We start from the raw sequence: 23,099 nt of genomic DNA, 5'->3' as shown, positions 1-23,099 counted from the left end.
TAACGTCCAAGTGGCTGCTTTCACGTCTTTTCAATTGTTGTGTCAGAAAATCAATCCATGACTTCAGCAAAATCTTGACACTTTCTCCCATCTACAGAGGGGACTGTTAATAATTCACGACCTCTCTTCTTTTTCAAAACTCATTTATTCTGAAGCTAAACACCCCACAAAATGCTCATTGCTGAAGCTGCCACCATTCTTCTCTCGCTCTTCTTCTGAAGTTAAAATAAGTCATAACAGGGTTGCAGGTATTTTTAATGGTCAAATCTCAGGAGAGGATTGGTGATAAATAATTCTGAGGGTGGAGATTTTTTCGCAGTGTGGGACTCTGTTCTGTGCTGTGTACGCAGATTCAAGTCAGCTAATACCGTAATTGCATAAACAGGATGGTCTTGGTGAAGTTAATTTCCTGTAGTGGCTTCTAGATTTTGTGACAAGGCTGAGTGTGTATAAGAAATGTTCTCATATTCTTGACACACGAAAGATAAAAATGGCAAGCTTTCTTGAGATAAATATGGATATAAATAACTGAAGAAGGGTTTGTGCGCCAGAAAGCTTCTCGGTTTTTCCCCGTTTTTACAGCTGATACAATAAAAGTACTTACTTCTCCCCACAAACACTTTAACATAAAATATCCATAAAATATCTATTAAAAGAACATTTTTAGAAGAGAATTGGTCTATTCCTCAACTTATGTTTCTGTGGGACTTTGTAGCAAGGGAAAGAAGGAGAAAAAAGACTCTTTGAGAACAGAAGCAAAACAGTGTTCAACATGTGAAGTATTCTGGAACACATGAAAGTTAGGGATTTGACCTTCTAAGTTATCCATGATGGGATTACCTATATCAAAGCAGAGATCACAAGCAAGTAAGCTCATATCCTCTATAATGAATGAAAATATTTCCAGTAGCGTCCCCCACGCACTATCTATCCAGGTCAGAGTTTTCAAGCCTAAGTAATTAAACAGTAGATTTCTGAATTTGTGATTGTGGAGCATAATAAATGGTCATAAGTTCCTCAGATAATTTCATTAAAGCCAGAAAAAGCTGGTCTTCTTTTATTTAGTTATCTAACAGAATATGGCTGGTTTGAACATTTTGACCACAGTAATTTATTTAACCTGCTGTTGCCACCCAGCCCTGGAGTTTATTAGAACTGGTGACTTACTGTAAAGATAAAAAGCTGTATAAACCACTGTTAATCTCCAGAAATGGATTCTGTCTTTTTGTCTTCCTGCTTCAGATTCATCCATATATACATCTGTAGTGCTCCTGGGTTTCAAACAGGGTAGGCAACTTAGTATGGAGAAAGGAGATGCTCCAGCCACCTCTCCCAGTCTGGCTATATATACGCATATAAAGCCCTTCTGCAGACTCCCTTCTTTCTGCAGTTCAACATGTGCTATTGTCTCCAGCTGACAGAAATTGTGTTTTCATACCTACCGGATGTTCTAAATTTAAATACTATTGGTCTACTGTAAATAACAATGAAATACTTTACTCTGACAGCATTGGAGGCAGCATATGGACTCAAGTTTTAGACAACACTACATGTAAAATGCCTTTCCTTTTATAGCAGAATATATTTAGAGTCTTTTAAGCTCAGCTCCTGAACCGAGTATGATGCATCTAGTCATCCAGTCTGATCAACAGCAGAATCACAACTTCATGTCAGTGCAATACATTGTTAACTGATATGTCAGAAAATCAATTAATTACTTTTAAGTAGCAGTTAAGAGTATCCACACAATACTGTCATGTGAATTATTAAAGAAAGCAAGGTTGAGTTTTCTCCGCAATTGAAACCCTGTCTTAGAAGAAAGTGCAAAATGCTGCTTCTGCCCTGAAGCCTAATCAACATTATTGGGCAGGCAACAGGAACCAGAAGAGTGGTGGAGGGTACAAAATGGGAAGGATGCTGCCTCCCAAAGCAAAGGCACCAGCAATCTGTAATGGCTACAGCTGTTAAGAAGCCTGAACAATAAACCTTCCCTTCTTCGGAGGTACAACAACCTCCAAATGAGAATAATGGCAGACATGTCTCTGAGAGACTAGCGAGCAGAGCAGCGTGAGAAGGGGAGAAAGGACCTTCTATATCCTTCTGTAGCTTCACCAAGGAACCTGCTCAGACTTTGTACACCCCCTGTCACTGTCTGTTACAGATTTTCACCTAGGACTCTCCCCTGGCATGCTGAAGGGAAACATAGCCTTAGTGGGATGTCGTCATCATCATGAAGTTTTCTGCTTTCTTCATGCCTTGGTCTGTTGGAAGTGCTGCATGGGTGAATAAATCAGTGAAGGTGGAGAGGTGACTGTGAGGTGGGATTTGGCTTTGGCTTCTGATTTTCTCTCTTTTTGTGGTGGGAAAGCTTCGCGGAGTAGGGTCTGCAGGGCTTGAGTAGGTCTTGTTAGAGTGAGCACATCTGAAGAGTTACCCCATTGGTGCCACCACCAGTGAGGCTGTGTTGCGGTCCCTGCTCTGCAGGGTGGGAGCGTGCCTGGCAGTAATGGAAAGCTGACAGTATTTTCTGTGGCATTCCTTTCACATCTGGAAAAAGCATGATGGTCCTGGTTCAGCTTGGCCACAAGCAAAAGTGAAAGATGGCCCTCGCTCTCTCCTTCCCACCCTTCTCTTCTCCCTCTTCCTTCTGCCAGGAGCTGTGAGAAAGATTGGTGTGGGGGCAAAGAGCAAACCCATCCTCAGCCTGGGTTTTCTGGGCTTTGTCCTCTCCATCCCCATAGCCGGGGAGCTCCCATTGAGTAGCATGCTAGAGGAGAGGATACAGCAATGTGTCTGTAGCGCTGGGGTGCTACCACTACCCAAATACCTCAGCACACAGTGGGTTCAGGCTCCACGTCATTGCAGCAGAGGCTACCCAGACACTGTGGTTTGCTTCCTGGGGGTTTCAGTCCTACCTTTAAACTAGTCACCAAATCTCCAAAAGCACTTGAGCAACAGATTGCTAAATGGGGATCTGGGAAAGATTTTGCTCCAAAAGCTAATGAGTCATGGTGTGTCTGCGGTGTCTGTTTGTCCTTGTCTGCGTGGCCTGTAGGAATTCTGGCTTTGCAGGGTTCAGATACAGAGGTCGCAGGTTTGGTGCTTTCCAGGCAGCTACCTGGCACTGGAGAAGTCTAATAAATGACTCAAATTCATGACCCATACTTGTCAGGACCCTCTCTGATGGTGCTTCTTTGGCTCCCCAAATCACATCTGTCCTTCTGGCTAAGATGAGAAATAGTAGGTAATTTTACACACACGCACATTTTTTTTTTGTTAGAAAATGTCAGTTCATCAAAACTAAAGCTTTTCACAAAAACATATGTACTGGTTTTGACCAGAAAACATCCTTCAGCTTCTGGGGTGGGACGTCAGGTCAAACTAGAGACTGCCTCTGCAGCCCTGCCTGGATGTGGGAGGCCCCAGTCCTGTCCCTGCTCCAGTTGTACTCAGCTATCCCTGCAGATGGGACCCACTCCAACAGGAGAAGCTGGGAGAACCAGCTGCTCAGCGGCTAGCGCTGTGCAACCTTCACGTCCTAGGTATGGCTCATCCTGGCCACCAGGGCAAGCCCCCTACCTGCTGAGAAGGTTTGAAGGTTTGAAGCCCCACACAGGAGGAAAACTTTCTGAAGTATCACACTCAGACAGGACATGAGCTCCCAGCTAGCCCTGCAGCAGGTCTCTTGCCAAACTTCAAGCAACCAAGAGGTGCAAGGTCTTCAAGATGGTGATAGAGATGTTGCTGGCTTGTTGAAATCTGCACATGCCAGGCTTCTAGGTGTGGTTTCATTTGGCATTTTAGCATTTTCGCTGTACTGTGGTACATGTGCCCGATGTCATTTCTAGTCCTGTATTTCAAACCAGGATAGTCTACATCAGTCTGAGTCCATGGGCTAGCTTCTGTGCTGGTACAAGGCCAGGGAAAGAAGGCAAGCTGAGCTGACAGAAAATGTGTTGATTCTGCAGTGATTCTGGCTGAGTCTGGCTGAGAAAGTCTCACGTAATGAACTTAAGTTTTGTCTAAAGTGCATGGGTGGGTGGCTTGAGGCGGGGGAGGTAATGGGTACTCTCACCTCTTCCCTGTGGCCATGTAATTACAGCCTGGGGTAGCTCTCAGCAGAGAGAGAGATGAAAACTGCTCATCTGTGCAGATACAGCTGCTGCAGATGTATCAGGGCAGAGACCCTGGCACTCGGGGGTGGGTGGAGAGTTGACATTTGGCTATGGCACTGGCTAGCTGGGTTGGCATCGTTGCTTGGCCAAGTCATTGCAAAGCTCCCTCTCCTGGCCAGCACCGACCTGAGACCTTGTGCTTCCCCGAGCCTGCAAACCTGCAGCAGAGCTTGGCACAGGGATGGCCACGCAACGCAGAAAATCCCCAAGTGCTGCGTAGAATGTGCGCTCCGAGACTGCCACCGAGTGATGCAGCAGTCGATGCTGACAGGGAGAGGCAGCTGCCCGGTGGCTGTGCCCCCAGAGCAGCAAGTCAACAAATGTATTCCCAGGTTGCAAGGTTCCGTCTTTTTCTAAAAACCATTTCATAACTCTTTGAATTTATTTAAAGGAGACGGTGATGGAAGGACAGCTCGTGTCAAAAACAAACAAAAAAAAAAGGATAAACATGCTTTTGATCACTTTCAAATGTCTAGTAGGCAGCTCCAAAACAAATGAAATTTTAGCTGTTGTTCCAAATGTCTCACAGAGTTTAGTTTCACTGGAGAACGCATCCAGCTTCAGCATGGTGAAAGTGCACATAAATATTATCCCTATCCAAAAAAGCCCTGGCATTTGAATTTTCCCAGTAGCCATGTGTATTTTTCAGTGAAATCCACCCTCGTCCACAAGTTTGGCAATCCCCTCAGAGACATGGGCAAATGCCCACGACATCCCACTTCCAGAAAAGCAACCTGCTTCAGAAGGGGGTTACTAAATGCTCTGCAAAGAGGATGTAGTGCTTCAAAGCTAGTTAAAGATGGTGTTGCATGTCAAAAACAGGACGTGTGCTCCATCCTGTTTCATTCTTACTTGCCTCTTTGGTTTTTTTTGGTCTGTGTTATGCTTTTTAAAAATATGTCAGTCATTTAGCTCAGTTCAGAGAACCCTAAAAATACTTCTGTTCATAAAGTGAAACTCTCTGTGCTTTATTGGGTAATCTCTCTGCACACTCTTAAAAAAAAGATTGACAGAGGCTGGATGTTAAGACAAGAAAGGAGCATCAGATTACGTTCCTTTCCTTGTGTGGTTTTTTGTATAGCACAGGCCACAGAAGCCTGTCATTTCTATAGGGAGCCCAGACCCTTGTGTTTGAGAAATGTAAGTTTATCAAAGCATTGCAAAGCACATAAAGGGATGCGTGTAGGAACTTAGTCATTTCACAGTGTTCCTGTCTTGCATATTCAGTGAACTAAAGGTTTTATGGTTAACATGAAACTGGTTTGGACAGGTGTCCTGCAGTATGTGTGGGGATGTTAAGAGCAAAATATAAGAACACAAAATGCTGTATAACTTTGGGAAACCTGATTTTGTTAACAAGGCTAGTTTTACAGCTTTGGAAAGCTGTATGGCTAACGTCCCTTCAGTCTGAAAACAGAAGCCATTAATCCATTTTCAGTTTTCATATTACCTGCTAATGGGACACCATCAAATGGCAGAGTGTTCCCAGCTACTTCCATTTTATTTCAGACTGATATTTACTTTTGCTTTACAAAACAGATTATAGAGCTCCCCAAAGACTAATCTTAAAATTTGTGCAATGCTCCAGATTACTGAGATTAAAAAGTTATCGCAGTCCTGACTTCCAGATGATCTGAACACCGATAGCTTCACTGAAAGTCCATGAGAATTGCAGGTGTTTAGCACCTCCAGAAAAAAAGATTTCCATTTTTTAAGCTAATACCTTGCCAAAATGTATGTCTTCCTTAAATAAGTTTTGGGCCAGAACTTACTGCTGGAGCAATGGTTGCAGTATATATGTGCAAATTAAGAATATCTCTTTTCTTGGCGCTCATAACCTCCTCTCTGCCCCCTATCATCTCCAGGCTAACACTGTAGGATATGGCTGAAAAGTGGCCAGTGGTACAGTGAGTGCAGTTGATGCAATAAAAATTTAGCCAGGGTTTCACTTGCGTGTTCATTTGACCTTCTTTGCACTGTTGAACACACACACTGTGAGTAAAAAGCATTCATCTGAAAAGACTGATATCTTTTTCCTAGAATCCCAAAATAACCAAACTAAAATAAATGGTAAAGAAAGTCTTTTACAATCATCTCTTCGATTCTCTGCCAATTAAGGTATCATATTAGGGAAGAAAAGTATGAAACCCAGATCCATCCCAGGTCTGTAGTTTAGTTTTCCCTGGAGATCGATCCTCTCTGATGTCAACATACATGTATCTTGCACAGCCCCATCGTTCCTTATCTTTATGCAAATGTCCACAAGGTGCTCACACTCTGATAGATGGGTGACAAGCAATAGGAAAAAGAACGTGAAAACTGATAATAAAAAAAAAAACATGAGAGAGCTGAGGACTAAAGGTCTGTACATTTCAAAAGCTCAAACCTAACACTATATGGAGGGATGGAAAGAAGGAAGCTTTTCTGTAGAGTTAGCATCTGAAGATAGCAGCTAGCAGGGGGTGCTTTATCTGCCCTGTAACAGAGGGGCTATTGCATCTCCGCCGAACCACTGTCGGCAAAGCCCAGGAAACATCTTGCTGTGCAGCTGATGAAACATTTGCCTGAGGTCTCTCGCAGTCCTCCTGTGGCAGTTGAATAATGTCATAATCCAGGATTGTGTAAGAGTTGCTAGAGCGGTAGAGATTGTGCTGTTTCATTTCATGTCACTGGACTTTCTGTTGGGTTTTCATTTTTTTTTCCTCTTTGCATTCTTTTCCTTGGGAACAGGAGTATGTTTCTTGTGCAGGTCTCTCCTTTACTCAGGCAGTGTTAAGACAAAGTTCAAAAGAAAAGAAAACAACGTACCACTTCTTGGTTTCCTGTTTAGTACAAGAACAACAGCCAAACAGTTTCTGGATTAACCTTTCCCAGCAGTACATTTTATTTCATTGCCCCTTTTATACCAGCTGTGGTGCAAGAGTTCCTGTGATTCCATGGGAATTAGAACCTGCTCTCGCAGACCGAAAGCTTCGGTCATTCCTGGAATAGCTTAAACCCACGTGCAATTTTCCTCATAGGCAATGTTGCATGTGTTGAAGTCTTTGTAGGGCCCACAGGTTTGTGGCCATACGCTGAAAAGAGAGATTTTAGCATTTTTATAGAATATAATATTTAAAATGCTAACAGTGGTCTCTACTTGAAATATGAAATTTGGCAAGCAGCAAAACCCTAGTAAATCTCAGAGCCTTTTGTTTCCACATGCATTCCCTGATGTCATTAGAAACATCCCTTCCTGGAATGTGGAAAACGCAAACCAAAAAGCCAAACAAAAAAAAAAAAACATATCAGCTATGTGTTTGGCAACATTTCTTTTTGTTTACCCAGATACAACTGCTCTTACTTGATTTTGTTTCTTCTTATCACTGTCTATGACCATCTCTCCATTTTCTAGGAGGAGAAATGGATTACAAAAGATGAGGTGAAAAAGTACAGGGAATACATTTGGTATCCTAGCCAACACTCCTCTCCTTAAATTAAAAAAAAAAGAGAGGGAGGGGATCATCATGTGGGCCACTGAGTGTATAGGGTACAAGAGATGCTCTGCAAATCTCCATTGCAAAGTAGGTTCTGGTTGTTCTCCAACTGCCGTTTGCACTCTTTCAGTGACTGCAGCATCTTGGCATGCTTTGCAAAACAGCTGGACTAAACTTCGGAGTCTGGTTTAATGCTTTTGAAAATCTCTCTACCTGTCTATCCATCCTTTTCTCCATTCATCCATATACCTATTCATCTATGAATATCTATGAAATTGCTGAATTTCACATTTGCTGACAAATGTGACAGGCTGTTATATATATCTATCTATCTATATATATCTATCTCACTTGTACACTTGTACACTTCTTGGAAGGAGTATTTCCTCTTAAACACCAGAGAACTGAGATGTATATACCACTTCACCTAAAGAAGAAATTTCGAGTTTGGCAAATACTGACTCATATTTACTGATTTATCAGAACACAGTGGCCGACTTCTGTTACCGTTTCTCATACAAAATTCCCATCCCAGGGATGTCACTGGAATTATTCCCATGTACAGAGGAAAAGACGTTGGGCTTAAACTGTCCTGTGTATCTACTGGAAAAAAAAATCTCCTCTTCATAGTCAGAGGCATTCTCATGATACCACTGTCTGGTGTTAGTGACTATAAAATACTCTGAGCAGGGGAAGTCTGCAGAAAGAATCGTTATCTGTATCATTACTGTATTTACTGGTAGTAGACCCTTGCACCTTTGAAACAGAGCATCAGCCGAAACAACAGCAACAATCCCAACCTGGTTTCTAACAGCAAAACTCTGAACTTAAATCTTCATCCACTTCCACTCTAATTGAGCAGAGAAAAATCATCTGAGAAGCTAAATGAAAATTACTAGCCTATAAATGCCTGAGGCAAAAAAAAAAAAAGAGAGCAGGAGGGAGAGGAGAGAGAGAAAGATGGGAAGTCTCATGTGAGTTTGGTTAGTGGAAGAAAAAAAAACACGTACTAAGTATGGCTGCATGTCATTTTTCAATTTGCTCATGTTAAATAATGATCTCTAGGGCAGAGAAAGAGTGGAGTGAAAAGGAAGAGCTCTACCCTCATCTTGTTTAGTTTCTGCTGGTCTTTTGCAGTGTCTGGCCACTGCCTGGCTATCATATAAACTTAAACATGAACCACGGGCAGTTTGGTATGTCTTCTCCTCTATCCTGGACCATGTACCTGATGAGGAAAAACAGAGCAGCCACTGGCTTTTTTGGTAAAGACTTCTTTATCTTACTTTTTAAAAGTTTTTCTTTGCATTGTCATGAAATAGAAATCTTGATTGTAAGGTAATAGAAAGTGTTGGGTGAAAAAACTCTTTAAAGTAATATAATTTCTGTTGGAGCAAAATAAGGAAATTTCTCACTGTGTGCATGTGTGTGCATTAACTTCCACGAGACAGTTAAATACATATGGGGGCTTTCGCTAGTCTGTTAAGCGTGTTGCAAGCCTTTTTAACTGAACCAGTTTCTTCAGAGGAAATACTTCAAAATAGTTTTTATTTCAAATGCTTGGGATGGGGCTGCCACCGAAGCCGGAAGGAATTGTGCTGCTAAGCGTGGCGGTGGAAGGTGATGTCCGTCCGATGGCACTTGATGTTCGATGGTTTGCAACTTTGCAATAGCAAAGTGATCAGGGAGGACTGGGTAGTGCAAATGGTCGTTGTCAATTGATGACTCCCAGGGTTATGATCACTAGTGATGCTCTCTTATACAAACTAAAGGCTCAGCCTATATGCTTGATGAGTTTTTAACCCCTCAAAAATGACAATGGAGTAAAAATTTTCCCATTGGAGTGCCAAAGATAACATTTTATCACAAGGATATTTTAGATAAAATAATAGGAACTTTAACAAAACATTGACAAATTGTACAGACCCTGCCATGGTCCATTTTGCTGTGTATCTGTAGAGAATAAGACTGCCTTTTGCAGCATCACTGGTAACTCTTGCACAAACAGTGTGCCAGAGAGAAAGACATCATACTTTTTTCTAATATTTGGCATGCTGTGAAGTTTGTTTCTTTTCTATAATCCTGGGACTAGCTTTGTTTTTAGTGACTTTTTCTGCTAAGTATTTACTGAACTAAACAAATTGATAGCTGTATGCAAAAGGGTTTTAGAGAAAGGTTTTAAATATTTTTATGGTTTTGATTTTAAAAGATCCAATGAAGATGAAAGAATGAATGTTGGGAATGAAGAAAGGAAGATCTATTCTTTTTCATTCGTGCTCCAAGATTCCTTCATTTCTCCTCTCCCACCCCTCTTTTAACAAGGCTGCATGGCACCTTCCACAGGGGGCTGCTGTTAACATCAACTGCAGCAAAGTTTCCAGTTGCAGCTAGATGAGGGGACAAATTTTCTTCTGATTTGTAGTCCATGAACCCCTTGAACTCTGAATTCCACTCATCCTAAATCAGTGCCGAATTGAGAGGATCACCATTTGTTTCTGTTGCAGAGCACTTGGGAAGATGGCATTGAATCATTTTGCAATATACCTAAGTGCTAGATAAAGCCTGACACTGAGGACTTCCCATCCCAGTGCTAAGAGGTGACGTGCAGGCTGCGACTGCCAGAGGAGCAGCCGTGTGCCATGCCCCTGGGACAAGTCTGGCCTTTTGCTGGTTTGCTTCTGCAGAGCTTCACACACAGTGCAAGCGCTGAAAAATCCTGCCACGCGGCTGGGTGATTTATTAGGCTTTTCAAAAGCAGGCAAAACAGTGAGACGTTATTTTTCTGACCTGTCCTCGGTATTATGACCCATGCCTAGGATAAACCTTGGTGTTTGTGGGATGCTTTCTGCTTTGTAAGGTACGGGGATTCTTGGTGGTTATCTTCTTTATAGCATCTGAGAAATTAGCCTCTTAATTTCATGCTCGCTTAAGAACATGGAATAAGAAGCAATTTACAGAAGGATCACAGCATCCCAGAAGGGTTGAGGTTGGAAGGGACCTCTGGAGGGCATCTGGTCCAGCCCCTCTGCTCAGGAAGAGCCACCTAGAGCTGGCTGCCCAGGGCAAATGTAAGTGTTAAGTTAGAAATATTTGTTGTATTTTAGATTTTGGTTTTAACAGATACATGTAATTCTTGCTCCGCAAGACACCAAAGATACTGTAGATAAATAGAATGTTAAGTGGCTGTCATGAGAGATGGTTTGTATAATGCATAAATGAAATGAGCAACTACCTTTGTTTAATATTGTCCTGTGTAGGTTTGATTTAGTGGTGATAATTCACACATAAAAATCATGCAAGAATGCTTTGGTTTAGCTAAGAAAGGCTAAAACATATTGCTACATATGTCTGTTGCCTAACAAAGCTAAAACTAAGGCATTTACAGTCCCTAATTTCATAACTGTGCAAATGACCTAGAGGAAAAACAGATTAAAATATCCTGTTGTCTTTTAAAATGAACTTGCCAATTTATAGACGGCACATTGTGCCACTGTTTATCATGTGCAACATCTGTAACTGGAAAGCAGTAGGCGAATATGATCTTGAGCTAATCTTGCTAAGCTTTGTTCACTCTACAGCAAATTTCCTTTTAAAAGAGTTGTGTATTGTACTTGGTATTCAGGGAGCCATTTATTATGACTTGCTGCCAAGAATATTTCATGATCTTGAATATTCTTTGAGGTTAGGGTATATTTCAGGGCAGATTTGTAGCAAGAATGAAGTTAAAGGTCTGGAATGACAGCTTTTCTTCTCACCTACCCTGGCACAAGTCAGGGCCTTGCAGCTAGAATTGAGTAAGCAGAGAACGAGGCTCATGGAGGGCTTTGTAGCTCGGGGGAGATGGGAGGCATTGGGTTTTGTCCAGTAGGCATCATCCTACTGCAAGGCACTTCCAGGCCATGGGAGGACAGCCCTAAGGTGGTCCAAGCCCGGCATCGCTGTCTGGGGACAAGGGGGCATCAGAGAGGAAGAGGCAAAAGATGGCAGGCTGCCTCAGCATCCCCACTCGGGATGCGCGGGGGGACCCTCTCCCTGGACCACACTCTGTTCCCTTGCTGGCACACACATCTCATCTTGGACAAATGGGAGAGGAGGCTTTGATACGAAGTTGCACCTCATTATGACCTGGGGGAGATCTGTGGTTGAGATCAAAGGCAGTAGATGACATACCTGGTAAATTAACAACACTTAAGCAAAAAAACCACCCAAGAGGAGTAGTGATGATTTCCGTTAAAACAAAGTAACACTTTTGTAGCAATTATTTACAGGTGTTTTAAGTCCAGTTAGTGGTGGTGAGGGATGCCAGACTGACAGCCCTGGAAATGCTACCTTCTGCCACCGTGCCTCCGTGGGAGCAGCAGCCCACTGCAGGACTGCCCACAAGTCCTGCAGCAGGGCAGCCCCAGGAGGTCCAGCTTTGCCCACCCTGATGCTGGTGGCAGACCTGCTTCCTGGGTCGCACAGGCGGATGGGGCTGTCGAAGCGCCCCACAGACCTCCCACTGTGCACTCACATGCTGGTTTTCTTCCAAGGGAAGGCAAAGCATGTGGAAGGAGGTTGTTCGTGCCCTGTCACACTCCCATCACACCTGCAGTGCTTGCAGGTAGCATGGTTCAGGGGAGACCTCTGGCATCCCCTCTGTTTTAGGGGCTCTGTTTTAGGGAAGATCTCAATGATTAATGAACAGGGGCCATTCCTCTGTGCCCAGCAGAGCCCAGGTGCCCTACACCAGCCATGCAAGACATTAGTCCAGCGACATCCTATGACTTGCAGGGAGGGAGCTCCATGGCTTCTCCAGGAAGCCTCTCCCCACCTGCTCTGCCCTCCACCGGTGGAGAGGTGATCTTTTTTTCCCCCTACAAGTTAAGCAGTCATTTTGCCATGTCCTCCCAAATGCTGTGAACCTCCTGCGGCCCCCAAAAGGTGCCCATGCAGAGTGAAGTCTTGGCGTAGTATTGATCAACACTGGACATGGACTGGGGCTTGCCCAGTGTGAACTGGTGTGGGCCCACCAGTTTGAGCAGAGGCGTACTGTCATACCTTGCCTGGAGGCTACTTTTTAAAGCAGAAATTTCCACTGGAGTTAAATGAGGATTTAGGCTACAGAGATCTGAAGGAACTGCTGCAGCTTAAACAGAGACAATGCTGAAAAAGCAGATAGTTCTTCAGTCTCAATGAGAGTGACACTGAGTCAGAGAGTGAAGCTGAGACTAAAGAATGAGCTGTCTTTCCTAACAATTAAAAATGAGCCCATCTCTAGTACTGCTGTGCTAGGGTATCCAGACCTGTTTTGAGTTATCCTTGGGGCTTTGAGGATAGGTCTGATGCCACCAGAAGATCCTCAAACTGGCCTGTGAAAGGGCAAAGTTTAAGAGCTCGGAATAGCCTGTTGTGGACATGAATGCCTTGGAAAGTCCTTGTTTAACTAACTGATACAGACGGTTCCTGCAAACATTTGCATCAGCTTAGGAGTCCCCTAAAATAATCAAATTGTGGAAGTCCCCTAAAATAATCAAATTGTAAACCAGTTTCATGGGGTAAACTGTAATTGTGGTACCAAAAGAAAGCAACACTGAAAAAAAAGATATAAAAAGGAATGAAACAATTTGGAAAATATACTTGTCCTTAGACTAACAAAAATAAAATCCAGGGGAAAAACACACCATGGAGAATATCACAAAGAATAAACCTTCTGAGTAATTTGGGTGCCTTTTGGTTCTGGGGAGGGCACGTTTGGAAAGGAGTCAAGAATCCGGCCTGCAGCCCCCCCCGCTTGCCCTGCTTGTGCCACGGTGGGATTAATCATGTAAGATTTTAGTGAAGGGCAATATATCTAGTTGTGCCTGTCATTTACAAACCCCAGGGCAACCCAGGGAAGACATATATAGAAAGATCCCAAGACGGAGTTTTTTCTGTTATACACAGGCATCACAATCAGTTGGTTGGCACAGGCATTGCTTTGCCAATGAGACCCTCTGAGCATCAGGTCCTTTCACTACAGAATCACTAAAAGCAAGTAACATTCAGCATCTACATACAGTCCTGAGCAGCTGATACTGAAGCATCATTAACACGGAGAGGTCTTATAACACTGGATGTGTGCATCCTAGTAAAGCATGTCACACACACACACTTGTACTAGATTTTTCTAGTAAATTCTTATTATCAAACCAAAAGAAGAATTATAACCTTACACAGAGATAGGACTAGTCCTAGTACATCCTGCTCTTTCCTAGGTCTTGTCCCATAAACACACGCTCAGCCTAAAACTGCAAATGTGTCTTACTGGGTGAAGTTCAGCAGAAGATTATATGTGTCTATGTGGCAAATGCTGGTGCTACTATAGAAGTGACTTTTTAGCTGGAGTTTTTATTATTATCAGGACCAAAGTTATCCATATTCTTCATATTACTGTGATTAAGGTCTATATCTAGAAAGTTTGACAACATGTCTTCCTGAAGCTTTTCTAATTGCTAGCCCACGCATCCCACTGCTGATGAACTGGCCTGTACAGAGAGACTGCTCCCCACTGCGTACTGGACGGCTGGCATGGGGCTGACACCAGCATAGCCGGGCTCAGACTTGCTAATCACAGGCAGAGTCAGGCGCAGGTGGCATGTTAAGTGGAGAAGAAACAATTTAGGAAATTAACTTGTGGCTTCGTCTGTGGCTGTGAGAATGCATTAGTGGTGCAGAGCGTGGTTAATAGTGCCTTCGCATCTCAGTCAGGCTTTTCTTCCCCCATCCCCGGTTCAATCAAGGGATGTTGCGGTGAAAGTCCCAAGCATGATCCCCCCTAACAGCTCGGAAGCAAAACCCTTTTCTGTATGAAGTCATTGCTGTGTGCATGAAGTCATTGCTGTGCTGAGGAGTGTTAAATATAAAGTGTGCTGGCCAGTGCGGAGCAGACAGATAAGGAACAGGCTCAGTTGCTGGCTGAAGGCACTTGCAGGGCCTCGTGCAGCTGAGGCCAGCCCTACTATCTGAGACAGACACCGGGAGAAGCCTAGTTCAGGGCGAGGAACAGCTGCTAGCCAAATCTCTGTCTGTGCCTCCTACAGAAATGAGGTATCTGGGATTTACTACTCCTAAACGCACTGAGATTCACATCGGGAGAGGTTTCATGTTAGCGGTGGGTAAGGGGGCTCTCTGGGTCAGGACGGCAGCTTCTGTCCCCCAGAGAATCCCCCTCTAACCATGGCAGCTCCTGCTGAACCTCACACGGCAAGGGTACCCCCTGCCTTTCCTGGAGGGCTGCAAAAATATCAAAGTAAACTAGTTCTATTTCACACCATGTGCTGTATTTGAAGTAGCAAACTGGATTCAAGACTGAAAGGCAGTTTCTGTCTCATCCAGTCAAATTAAGCCTGAAGCTGGAGCTGCAATAGCCTCTTGCTGCATCCCCTTTGCAACCTCCCTGGGAAAGAGACCCCAGTTGTTCCTTTGCTGCCAGTTTGTTAGGCAGCTACTGGAAATGCTCTGCAAACTCACTGCGTTGAGCACTCCCATGTGGGCAATGAACGAGCTACCAGCATTTACTGCATCACCCTTGAATGGGTGATGGAACAAGGGGAAATGGAGAGAGAGAAACAAAACTCATCCTGATCCTTAAAAACAGGAGATAAAGGGCAGGAAGGGACAGGAGGAGCAGAGAAGCCATCCCTTCACTGAGTGCCTTTCCTAATAATATCACCTGCTGATAGGAGCACCACAATGTCACGCTGGGAATAACATCATCATTTTCTTCTGAACACTTCCAGTTTGATCACTCTAGTCTGTCACAGTTTCTAAAGGGTGAAAATCATGCAGGAAAAAGAAAAAGGATGCAGTTAGCATCCTCATTTCTCCTAGCTGTTAACTCCAGTCCAAAATATTGCAAGACCACAACTTTCTTTCTGGCAAGCCTGGGAGGGAAGGAGCTTCCTCTGGAAACTGCCTTTCCTCCCTTCTGTTACGGTGTCAGGAGCTCCTTTTCCTTAGGATCAAAGCATCTCTGCATCTTGTTGACTTGAACAATGAATCTCTTATGTAGAGGGATAATGGAAGGACATTTGGGGATTTAAAAATCTTTCTGTCTTAATTTCACTGTCTCAAATTTGAGCCAAAGTTAGTAGTGATTTAGGCCTCTCTACAAAGTTTTGATATTTCTTATTTATTTGCTGAAAAACAATGTTTATGTCCTAAAACTCCCCTGTAATTTAGGTTTTTTTATCAGCAGAGTGAGAGCCTCCCAGTCAAGAGGCCACGGATGATGTCCCAGAACTTCCCAGGTCAGCAGTAAAGTGCAATGGGGATGCCTAGGGAAGGAGCTTTGTCCCAAGAATACACTGAGACTTTCAATCTCCTGCTTATCACCCTATAGGAACTTTAGCAATCATTTATAATTCATACTTAATTTTGACTGAAAACCAAGCAAACCGACCCTGAGAAAGGCAAACCTATACCAAATAATTTGGATCAGATGCAGTGTGAATGCTACCGTTACGTTTTGCCTATTAGCACCATGGCTACAGTGAATTATTTTTCCTAGACTGAGTACATTCAGTGACCTGAATCTCTGGTCAGTCACCGCTAACTGAAGGACCAAAGTCTGGGGCACAGGAGGGAAATCTACCTGCACAGCTCCTAGCATAAATCAAAATATCATTAGAGCTTCTCCAATATGAATTCATCTGTCTGGAGCACTCAGGGCCAGCTGACAGCTGAGCTGCTGTTCCTGCTCCGCCGGCATGCCCTCGCCATCAGAGGGGCTGGAGGGAGGAATAAAGTAGTTATATTAATTCTGTGCCATCTGCAGAATCCTCCTTATGCCAGAGTTGTTCCCTGCTGTCCAGGTGGGTCAGATTTACTGCTCCTTTTAAATGTCCTGGAAACAAAGGACCCGGACTTTTTCCTTTTATTTTTTTATTTTTTTATTTTTTTCCCCATTTGCTGGTACAAGGCATCTGTAGTGTTCCTACCAAAGCAGAAGATCAAAAGCCCAAATGTTACAATTAGTGCTGGAGGTTGTTATGATGTGAACCTGAGTACACAAAATGCCACAGAAAATACTAGGTGTGGGTGATGTTATCTGCATTAATCTAGGCATGTAATGAGCATAGTATAATGGCACACAATGCGTATTTTTTAAGTCTCCAAACCAGCAAGTGAAATATGAAATATATGAAATATGAAATGGCAGCTTTTCAACAATTTCCATTCTCTTCTCCACCCCATACTCCCAAGTATTTCAAGTAATTGGCTTCTCCTGTAAGGATTAGCCACAGTAGAATCATATTAAATGACTAATTTTCCTCACTTAGCCTTTCCCCCCAGCTCCCTCCTTTTAATTTTGAACTGTGTGGAGAAAGAAATCATCCAAAAGCTCTGAGTGTCTGCATGTGTTTGTTTGCCACAGCCCTCTAGAATGGCCTCGAAATCATCTGGGCTTCTAGGTCATGCGGTACAACCCAGTGCTTTTTGGCTTCGCTTCTGCTATTTCTTAAACTTTCCCCTCCAAGGTGCTTGTCAAGCTCTGACTTGAAAAGTTCAAGCGATGTTGAATCTGCAGCTTCCCTGGGAGCGTATTCTCCTGCCTATTTGATCTTAGGATCAACGTTGCCCCTGCTCTTAAAACTGAACTCGTTTTACTTCAGTTGGCATCTGTTATTTCTTGTCTTATCATTTTTAACTAATGAAAACAGTCCCTCCCCTTCCTCTTCAGAGCTGTCTTTCATGTACTTGTAAACCGCAGTCACGCTGTCCCTTTGGCTTCCCTTTTGCCCCAAATTATATGCACGTATTTAATTCCTTTAATCTTTCCTTATAGGTATTTCCTTCCAGACCTTTAATCACTGTAGTTGCCCTTCTCTGTAATCTCTCTCATTCGCTGATATATAGCCAATAACACAGTGGCCAGGACTAAACCCGTTGCTCTCCCTGGGATTTGAGCACTGGGAAAATAAGACTGGATGCTACCTTGGCTCTAGGCGTGACCCCTCTGCTTCTGCACCTCCAGATAGCCTACCTCTGCTTATCGTGCACTATGTGCCCAAAGTCCACTTTGAGGAAGGCAAAATGCATTGCACAGTGATTTATTTTACACGTCTGGTCCACAGGTATGGGGAGCATACACAAGACAAATCACCAAAAGGTATTTTTGCAGTGAAAACTTTAACCCAGTCTCCACTCCTACCCACAAGTTTATCAACAGCTGTGTAAGACCAAGGAGAAAACTGCCTCATTGGCGATATTCTAATGAGCATTTTTAAAGCCAGATTGGGATGCTTCTTGTGAAGCAGAGGAGGAGAGAGGCACCCCCTGCCCTATGCCTGGCTCTGCCGCCCCTGGCTCTGGGCGCGAGCGGCAAGCACACGCCATACACCTGCGCACTGACGCACACCCGCAGCAGGCACGCACAAGAAATGAGCCCAGCCTTGGCTTTGGCCCTTAACAAACCTCTCAGCAAAGCTGAGCCAGCCTGACTAAGTAGGATATAAGGGAAGGGGGGCATCAGCCCAGGTTACTGCTGCAGTAACTTCATGATTATTAAATCTCCCCCTTGACGAAATGGGGAGGAAGAGTGCCGTGGAGAAACGTCTCCAGAGGTGGTGGCACTGCTGCATCGTTCACGCAGTTGGGCGCACTGCATTGCTGGGGATTGAGGTCGCATCCCTGGCGGTAGGAAGAGTCAAGGGAATCGCATTTCACCACCCATCCTTTTGGGGCTCTGCCCCGTCTGAGCTCCTCCTTTGGCTGTTAGTTTGACTCATGCCTTCACCCAGCAAAACCCTAGGAGGAGATGCAGCCATAGGCCTGCAAAGCTGGGGTTAATGCTGGATGCAAATTCACAGTTTAGCCTCTCCTGAAAATTGTCCTTCCCCAGGTGTGCCCCCCCTCTCCCTGCTCATGGCTGCCACCAGTTGATAGTTTGAGTCAAGAAAGACACAGCTCTCTGGCTTGCAGTTTCTGAATGGTGAGGGAGGTGAAACGGTAAAAGGTAGCTCCCTTCTTACGTAGGTCTGTGCCCTTGCCACCCATGCCTCTGATAACACGCCGACTATCCAGGCAAATCATGCCCCACACCCTCAAAACAGGAGTCATGTCTACCTTCTAAAATATTTTGAGTGACAAAAGCATGGATTGGTCTGCCCTATTTGAAAAGAAAAAGGCTCACAGCTTCTGCCCAGGAAGAAGGACACAGGCTTTTGATCACTGTTATCACCTGGAGGTCCTAAAGAGGGTGGAGAGTCCTTGGGAACTTCTTCAGTGGTAAACTTAGGTCACAAGTAATAAGATGCCCAAGCTAAAGACATTGAATGAATATGCGTTATTTCATCTTTCCTCACAACCCCTCTGCTTTGCATGAACTGAGCTGCAGCCAGTTTCCCCGCTTCCAGAGTGAATAACCTTGTATCAGTTAACAGAGATCAAAGACGAGATCCCTGGAGGGGTTTAGGCAGTTCCCCCTCCCTGAAATGGAGGGAAGTTAGACACCATACACCTGTGTAGTCCTGGCCACATTTCCCCTCTATCATTCTGGCCATCTCACATCTCATTCTTGGTGGCATCATATGTGCACTTTACATGCTGGGACGAAATATGCATATTTCATAGTGTGTGAGAGATCACTGCAGGAAATAAGGAGAATCTTGTCTTTTTATTTACCAGCTGCTGCTTTTATCTGTGCAATGTTTCATTATTCTAGTAGCCCCAAAATAATTTAATATATCACTATAGGATTTTTTTTTCACATCAGTCAGTGGAATTACCTGTGAAGGTAACAGCTATGCCATAAATAGTTGCAGGGGCGATTCAGAAGCCTGATCCTACAAATTTCATTCATAGGCATTAACCCACTGATTCATCACTAGTAGAAGTAAGGCATGCTTACACCACTATAAACATCTTTAAGAGGGCCTTAATGCATATATTAAATGAATTCAGGTGCGAGAGGTAGCAGCTGACCCACTGGATAACACCACGTTAAGACCAGATGCTCCAAACAATTAAGTACACGCGTAATTGCCTTCCCCAAAGAGATTTCTACCACATTCAGCAGAAACGCCGCTAAGAATGGGGTTAGGCATGTTTCTAAGTGTTGGCAAGATCAGGGTCTGTAGCCAGTTCTCTCAGTTTGTGCTCATATGCTAGGTATGCCAGCTCTGTTAAGGTCTGCATTTTTTTCTCCTTTAACAAGATGTTTTCTTGCCTGCCTTGTGCAAGTTTTCTCCCGTCCCACACAAATTCAGCCCATTGCAAACAAGTGGCCGTTGCTGCCTGCTTGGCCAGGCAACATTTACCTGCGCAGCGGGAACTTGCATTGCGTTCAAGCTCTAATTCGCCCTTTGCAATTTAGGCTGTTTAAAATTCATCCCTAAATTGTTGCTCCCTCTCTTGTATTTCCGAAGCTTTTGCTTAACTATATTATGTAAAAAGCTCGGTGCTTTGTGGTCGAGTAATCCTGTACGACAGAGGCAAGGCATGGCAGATAGAGATTCACTTGTGGTTTTTTTACGGCTGTAATAAATTGATGTCAAAATACAAATGTAAGCTCTGCTGAATGTGAATTGGTAAAGTTATAACACCAGTTGTGATTCCTGCGTCAAAGGGATTCCTGCACATGAAACTGACTGTCCGAGAGCAAGTCTTAGCATTAGGGATGCTAAAAAGTTTTACCATGTGAGAAGAAACAGCAGCTTTAAATACCCTGCATCGCTTCCTTACTTTGCCTTATCTCTGATGTTCCCGCAAGCTGCTTAACTCATTAATTCCTATTTTTCCAGAGTGCCTGCACAAGACATAGTAAGGGGACAGTAAAATCCTATGAGAGTTCCTCTCTTTGTCATGCAAAAATGAAATTATGAGGAAGGCAATAAACTGAATTAGCTAAACAAACTAAAGAAAAAAAAAAAGAACAACCCACGTGTAGTTAGTGTTAATGGCCATGTAAAATACATAGCTCGATCTGCATTAAAATACCCTCACCACGGTATTTTCCCTCTCTGCCCTCTCTCACTTACCTCCTTTTGCAGCTTGCCTTGCAAAAGCTTGGCTTCTGCGCAGTTAAAAAAGAAAGCTGTCACCTTTAGCCTACGTTAAGGTCCTTCATCTCAGCATTGATTATGCTGGTAAGTTGTAGAAAACTGTAAGATTGTAGCATTTTCTGCGTCTTCTGTTAAATTGTGGCGTTTTGTATTTTTCTGACTATGCACGTGTGTAATAGATCGGGTTTATTTTGTATTTATAATAAGGAGTTTAGATTAGGACGGGATGCAAAGCAGCGAGTGAAATTCAGCTCAACGTATTCATTAATTGAAATACAAAATAATCCCTACCTCTTGGCTAAAACAGAGGGGAGGGGAGAGGGAAAAACAAACCAACAACCTAAACACTGCATGTGTATTTTAACATTTTAGGCTATGTGTGTAGTTGTATGTACATCAGTAAAATAACCCTTCTTATCTCTACAATGCCCGTAAAAAGTTATCAGCCACTAATATACCTCAGATGGCTTTTAAGCTGTAGTTTATAACAGCCATTCGCCTGTGTAATCTTTTTTCCTTAAAACAGAAGGAAACCTCTCCCTAATAATTTAAATTCGGGATAATTTCATACAAAAAAGAAGTAACCGTGTAGGAGACGGACTTAAAAAAAAAAAAAAAGAAAAGAAAAAGAAAACCACACAGAAACCACTGGCTCTTGGTGTGGACTAGAGAGCTTTCTGCACCAAACTCGCCTGCTTCAGACGGGGACCCGTTGCAAGGGCGGCGGGAGGGCGGGTGCCCCCCGCCCGGTCTGCGCTCCCACCGGGAGGGGACGACGGCACGCAGAAAACCGGCCCCGCGTCCTGCGGCAGCGGGGAAGGAGGGGACGGAGGCAAGGGGCAGGTCATGCGAAGATGAAGCTGTAACCTTCGGGCGCGGAGGGCAGGCGGGGAGGCGGGGCGGAGCAGCCCCGGGCGCGGGTGGGGCGGCCCCGGGATGGGGCAGCCCCCGGCCCGGCGCCGCCTCACCGGTCCCCCCGCAAAGGGACGGCGGGGCAGAGGGGGGCAGCCGGAGCCTGGCACCCCCCGGCAGAGGGGAAGGCGCTCCTGGCCCGCACTGGAGGGGTGAGAGGGAACCCCCACCTGGCGCTTGTACCGTGAATTTGGCGGCAGGCGGCTGCGCCGCTTCCCGAACTCGGTTGCGCTGCGCGGGTCTCGGCGCAGGGAGCCCTGCCCCTGCCCCGCGGGCACCCGGCGCACCGCGCTCCCCGGCAGCGGGCTCCGGGGAGGCAAAAGCCGATGTGTCTCACCCAGGGCACTCAGCCTGCTGTCAGTTTAATTGCCTGTACACCAGATAGCGTGAACGGCGGGAGCTCGCTCTCTGCTCCCGTCCCCGCAGGTCGCGGTGTGCCAAAACGCGTACTGACAGTTGTTTTCCCAACTCCGGAGCGTTTCCAAAGCCGGTGTCGGCAAAACCGAGGATCGCCTCTGCCTTGTCCTCGCCCCGCCCTGCACGCCCCGGGGTGGGGGGAAAGCCGGCGGCGGCGAGGGGTGGGTGCCGGGGGTCCCGGCCGGCCCTCGCGCAATGCGGCTCTCCCCGCCGAGCCGCGTCCCAGGGGATGCGGCGGGTCGCGTCCCCCGCGGGCCCGCAGTCCCCCGTGGGCTCTGGAGGAGGACGGGCGGTGCTGGCCCCAGCGGGCCGAGCAAGCCGCGGCCGCCCTGTCCGGGGGTCGCCCCGCGGCCCCCCCTCCTCCCCCGGCTCTCCTCCGCCGGGCCGACGGCGGGCGGCGGGCCCCCTCTGCCGGCCCCGCCGCGGAGCTGCACCGAGGGCCGCCCCCGGGCCGGCCGCCGCCGCCGCCTTGCGCAAGGCCCGGCGGCGGGGAGCAGCCCTGGCCCGCTCCCCGCGGCCCTTTCCGAGCACAGCTCCCCGCGGCGGGACGCGGCCCCGGTGGTGGCCCCTCCGCGGCCGCGCCCACCCCACACACTCCCACCCACCCCGCCGCAGCTGCCGTCGCTCCCCTTCAAAGCCCGCCCGGCCCCGCGGGAGCGCGGCCGGCCGCCGCCGCGGCTGCTGAGCTGGCGGGGGCGGCGGCGGAGGCGTCCCGGGGGTGGCCGTGGGGAGGGGCGGCCGCGCCGGCGGGGACGCGGCGGGGAGGGGAGAGGAGCCACGGGCGAACGAGGGGTGTGAAATTTCACGGAGGGAACCCCAAGCCTGTGCCGAGAGCGCGGCGGGGACGGGCGGGGGCTCCGCCGCGACGGCGGCAGCGGGTCGGGATCGCCCCGTTCCCAGCCCGGGGAACGCCAACGACGGGCCCACGGCATCCGCGACCAGCACCAAAAAATAAAAGTAAAAAGAAAGAAAACCACCAAAGAAAAAAACCCCAGCCCAGCCCGAGAGGACAGCCACGCCTCCACCCGGCATCCTCGTTACCGGCTCCGCGGGCCCAGGCCGGCTGGCGGGGCAGGCGCCGGCCGCTCGCTGCGGCC

General features: G+C 46.0%; 1 protein-coding gene across 4 annotated transcripts in view; it reads left to right on the top strand.

The window, feature by feature from the left end:
• Positions 1–23,099, top strand: part of RUNX1 (RUNX family transcription factor 1) — a 174,841-nt gene that overhangs the window by 72,385 nt on the left and 79,357 nt on the right. The window lies entirely within an intron of this gene.

The sequence above is a fragment of the Nipponia nippon genome, unplaced genomic scaffold (genome assembly GCF_047370975.1).
Source record: "Nipponia nippon isolate SJK-2023a ecotype South Korea unplaced genomic scaffold, ASM4737097v1 scaffold_2, whole genome shotgun sequence".
NCBI lineage: Eukaryota > Metazoa > Chordata > Aves > Pelecaniformes > Threskiornithidae > Nipponia > Nipponia nippon.
This window is presented reverse-complemented; position numbering and strand designations above follow the sequence as displayed.